Here is a 5516-nt window from a genome sequence, read left to right on the forward strand (position 1 = left end):
ATATAATGGACATATCTCTACCTGAAACCTGATTTGTGAAAATAGAGTTTTCTTATAGATATGGAGACATTTTAATTAAAAAAAATCTAAATGTTCTAAAGAAAAAAAATTAAGCAATGACTTAATTAAACTAATTTGACGAACATATATAGAGGATATTGAATGAGTGTAAGTTCAATAAAATTATATTATGTGAGCCTCTGGCAAGAATAATATTATTTTATTCAACGAGTGCAATAAATTCAGTATTGAACTTGTCTTACACGAATTTAATATTGTATTTATCAAATACCAAAAATAAAGACCGTTTCAAGTGAAATAAGAGTCAGTTTTCATTGACGCGCCTATAGTATAACGCTAACATTTAGCGCGTCTTTACACAATGTTTGTATAACGCTAATGACGTCACGTCAAAATATATGCACGGCCGTGCAATACCATATTTACCGAGTCGCAAAATCGGCACGGGTGGTTGATAAACCTTTTTAATGGCATTCAAAGTTTTAAACTTCAAATGGTGAAAGTATTCATCGCACTACATATGAAGGTAATATTTCAGTGATTGATGTTTTATTTTTTTACTATTTCAGGTGTGTATTTAGAAAACATCAAGGACTGTTGTACAGGCAAGGAAAGCACATGTCAGAAACAGAAGTAAAATTTTGTAAGATGTACCATCAATTTAAGTAATAAAGGTATTATTTTTGATTCCTAAATCAACTAGATACACTGGCAATAAGTTTTTTCTTCTTTGCCAACTTTTAGAGTAAATCTTATAGCTTCATAACTGTCCAGGTGCTTACCATTTTTTTCCTCTCTATAGATAACAAGCGAAAAATGAAATTAACTATTCCTCAATGTACAGGCTTGTACGATCAAGTGCGTAATGGCAATCTTTATGCTTAGTATATAAAAAAGAAAGGCAAATGATACACATTACTTTGACGTCAGATATTGCGCTATATTAATCCAATGACATTAGTAAAATAACTTCTTTCCCCTAAAGTTATTCAACATATCTTTTTAAATTCTCTTTCATTCTTGGCATGTTATAAGAATCATGAATGGAAATAGATATCAATTTTTCTTGCCAGATATAGAGAATATTAGATAAGTTCAAAAAATTTATTATTGAATCTACGCTAATACAATATTCTTTTTATCACATATAACATAAATACGGTAAACTGTTAAGAAAAGTCATTTTTCAAAACAACGTTTCCTATATGAATTATAACATAAATGCTTACTTAGGTAACATTGAAAAAATTCAGTACAAAATATGAGATTATTGATCAATTAAATTCAATGAATTAACCAATTTTCAATATGCTTGAATAATAATTATTATTTACTTCAACTGGTTATATATATATATATATATATATATATATATATATATATATAAAGTACATTTAATAAGATTAAATGCCCACTACGAGATGTCGTTTAAGTTTCATTGACCAACAACTTTATTACAATGTCTTGGTTTTAGTAAAAAACATTACTATAGTTAACATTAATATGATTAATCTTTAGTGAAGGAAAAACTCTAAAATCAATTTTAAGTTTAAATTAATGCATTACACTTAACTGTAAGAGACATTTTTTTTCTCTAATTTACAGGTTGTCAGAATGCAGATTACAGACAGAAGAAAAAACAACAACAAAAAACATAAGATTTAAAGACAGAAAAGGGACCAGCATGTTCTGACACAGTAAGTTTTTGAGCATAAAAGTAATTTTCCTGCTATTGTCTATAACAATTATCATCTTGATTATGATAAATGCTTGCTTATCTCTCTCTAGTCCTTATATTACATAACTTTAATTGATGATGTCACAAAGTTAGGCTAGCTACAATGAAAATTAGATGTACATGCTTTTTTATTGTGGAAAAGTTGAATTAGATAATCTAAAAATCTATCATTAAACTAAACAAAACCGGGATAAGTCATAAACATGGTTGATGTCGAAATGGAGAAGGTTTATCCATTTTGCTAGGATAAACTTCCTGTATTCAAACATCAACCATGTATTATATATGTTTATTGTGCTTAGCATATATCACATAATAATGCACCTTACAGCACCTTACAGCGCTATCTGCTTGATAGGGGATTAGCTTGAGGTTTGTTACAATAAATGCTTCTTTCTGGATATCCTAATGTTAAAATTCAACTGTAGTGTTTTCGCTCTTTGAGCAAGGCAAAAACAATAGAGCATACAAATAATAGACATTGAGTCTAGGGGTCGTTAGTCAATGATTGCTGAATCCACTCAATCCATTGACTTTTCACTTTATACAAAATAACAGAGCCCTAAAAAGGCCTGTTCCTAATAGAAATTTTCCTTACAACTGCTTTGTTTATCTGAAGATACAATTCATTTTTCGGTCGACTTTCAGTCAGTAAGTAGAGCTATTATGGTAAATTAGACAAGCATTCAACAAAAGGACGTAAGACTATGAAACATTCAGACAGAATTATGCCACTTTTCGAGTTATAATTTACTTTAAAGATTGCGTATCAGCTCAAATATTTTCATAGTTCATTGATATATGGATTTTTGTTCAGGATGAAATCATTTTGAAAAAAATATTCCCCATTTTTCGACTTGTATTTCATGTTAAATTTTGGTCATAACGTCAAAAATATTTTCATTGTCCATTGAGATATGGCTTTCAGTTTTTGCATATTAGTTGACCATTATGCCTGTAGACAGGAGGAGGTAACTATCAAGCATTTTGACATAATTATGCCCTTTTTTCAACGTAGAAATTACGTTAACGTTAGCGTACCACATCAAATATTTTCAAAGTCCAATGACATAATATTATGTCTTTGAAAGTTTGTAAACTTTTCACCATACTAGCCACTTCTTGTTGAGAGTATGAGGAAAAAAACATTTTGACAAAATTATTCCCTTTTTGACTTAATATTAATGTTTCGTTTCAAACTCCATAAACTTATAGCTTTGAAACTTTGCAAACTTGATTACCATTACGCACCAAACCTGAAGACAGAAGGAGGTAACTCTATCAAGCATTTTGACAGAAATATCACCCTTCTTATAGATAGAATTCTTGTTAAAGTAACACATCAAACATTTTCATAGTCCATTGACATAAGGTTTTGAAACTTTGTAGACTTGTTCACCATCATGCCAACCACCAATTGACAGAAATAGATAAATCTCTCAAACATTAAGACAAAATTTTATCCTGCTAATGCCTATATCATCAGCTGCAAAAAGCCTTGCCGTATAAACTTATCTATCTCCAGTCATTACGTCACACGATGACGTCACATGTTTAGCAGCAAAACAAAATTGCATTCAGATGCTATTTTATCGGGGGAAAAAGAAAAATGAAACAATTTAATTATTCTAAAATCACCTTCTCCATCCCGGCATCCACCATGTATTTCCTATAACAGCTCAAAATTATTTTTAAAGCCCATTGACATAAAGCTTTGAAATTTTGCAGAATTGTTAATAAACGTGCCCACAACCTGTAGACAGAAAGAAGAATGAGCCCTATCATGCATTATGGACAGAATTATGCCCCTTTCTTGACTCATATTAATAATAGGTCATAACATAACTGTAACATGGATTTGGAAATAAATATCTGCCCTTTTGTCCTTACATTTTTTTATTGTCAATGCTAATTTTATTATCAAGCACTGAGAATAGTCAAGCATGCTGTCCCATCAAGAGTTGTATTTTAAATCCAATTCAGCAATGTAAATGATAACTGTTTTAAAAATGAACAGGACTTTTCACAATTTAAGTAACGAAAATCAAAGTAATCAGATAAGATTTAACATTATTGGTCTGTAACTTGCAAGGTTGTTTCTTCATTAACCAGGAAAATTTAAGAACCTGTGTGTAGCAGATTCTATGAGCATTATCAACTAAAAATATTAATTGCTACAAAGTTACATTATTAAAAAAAGCTATTTAAAACTAAAAAAAATATGTTTGAAAGTAGGTTTATTCAAGGTTCAATAGAATAATAAAAAATCATTTCGATTTTGTTTCTATTACAACATTACTTAAAATTTAAATATAACAGAAATTTTTAGATTTAAATGTTATTCTATTACATGTAATAAAAACAGAAAAATAATATTTCATTAACTAGTATTTGAATTGCTTTTTAAATAAGGTTTACAAATTTAATATATGTTCCATATATAATTTGGTTATAAAGCTCATTTGGAAATTACTATAAATGTGATTAAATATGCTTAAATATTCTGGATATTTTCAACAATTTTGAGTGATTTGAGGTTTATGACGTGAGAATTTTACTGGAATTTTAATAATTATGTTCATTTATGTGTTTATTTTAAAAAAAATTATCTTGTATACTTACAGAAACATGTATTCAACTTTAAATAAGAGGAGGAAAAATCAATGGCAGCGACACAGATGTTGAAGAAAGAATATTTATCAGAACACTAATGCAAGAACTGTCAACAGCACTTGATTTTTTAAAAATTATTTCCAATAGTTAGAATCATTAAATTCTAATTAAAGTTATGCCATACAGAATACAGGCAGTTAAACTGTATCAATGAATGTAAAAAAGACTTGATATCTGACATTTGAGTGGAGTGCCTTAATAAAATGAAAACTAAAAGACAATTTTTAATCGCCTGATAAAAATTTTCAATATGACAAATTTTTAATGGGTTCAGTGCAGTAATAAAAAGATAAATGAATTGTGCATGAATGAAAGCATAAACAATTTTATAGAAAAAAATATGTTAAGTCAATTTGGAAACAAAGTCACAAGCATGTTTGAAATGAAATGTATTTATGCATATGGAATAAATTAAAAAAAGGAGTTTGTGTGTATGTTTTCCCACGAGACCGTATTAAGATTTTCCTCTGACATTTTATCTGTTAAAATATTGGATAATTACTTAAATCATGATATACCATAAACTTCTCTGAAAAAAATTACTTAATTTCTTTATAGATTAATCTATTTTAGTATTAATCTAAAAATTTGAGCATTTATTTCAAGTTGGCAAAGAAATAGTATAATTATGTAAATGGAAATAGTATTGTATTGTATTGTTTGACGAATCAGAGTTTACAGTGAAATATGTTTGTCAAACTAAAGTCTAAAGCTAGTGAAACCTGTTTGAAAAACTTAAGTTATAGAAATGTGTTTTGAAAAATCGAGGTTAGTGAAACGTGTTTGACAAACCTAAGTCAGTGAAACCTGTTTGACTCACTTAGGTTAATGAAACATGTTTGACAAACTTAGATTACTGAAACCTGTTTGACAAACCTAAGTTAGTGAAACGTGTTTGACAAACTTAGATTAGTGAAACCTGTTTGACAAACCTAAGTAAGTGAAACGTGTTTGACAAACCTAAATAAGTGAAACATGTTTGACAAACTTAGATTAGTGAAACATGTTTGACTAACTTAGATTAGTGAAACATGTTTGACAAACTTAGATTAGTGAAACATGTTTGACTAACTTAGATTAGTGA

At 28.7% G+C, this 5516-nt stretch overlaps 1 long non-coding RNA gene across 1 annotated transcript; it reads left to right on the plus strand.

Annotated features, from left to right (window-relative positions):
- Positions 1-594: 594 nt before the first annotated feature.
- On the plus strand, positions 595-4854 carry LOC132747239 (uncharacterized). Its single transcript, XR_009628100.1, has 3 exons — positions 595-695; positions 1627-1718; positions 4384-4854. It is a non-coding gene; the product is annotated as an uncharacterized LOC132747239 (long non-coding RNA).
- The last annotated feature ends 662 nt before the right edge of the window (positions 4855-5516 follow it).

Source organism: Ruditapes philippinarum, unplaced genomic scaffold (assembly GCF_026571515.1).
Source record: "Ruditapes philippinarum isolate M1 unplaced genomic scaffold, ASM2657151v2 ctg5806_1_1_1_1, whole genome shotgun sequence".
Lineage (NCBI taxonomy): Eukaryota > Metazoa > Mollusca > Bivalvia > Venerida > Veneridae > Ruditapes > Ruditapes philippinarum.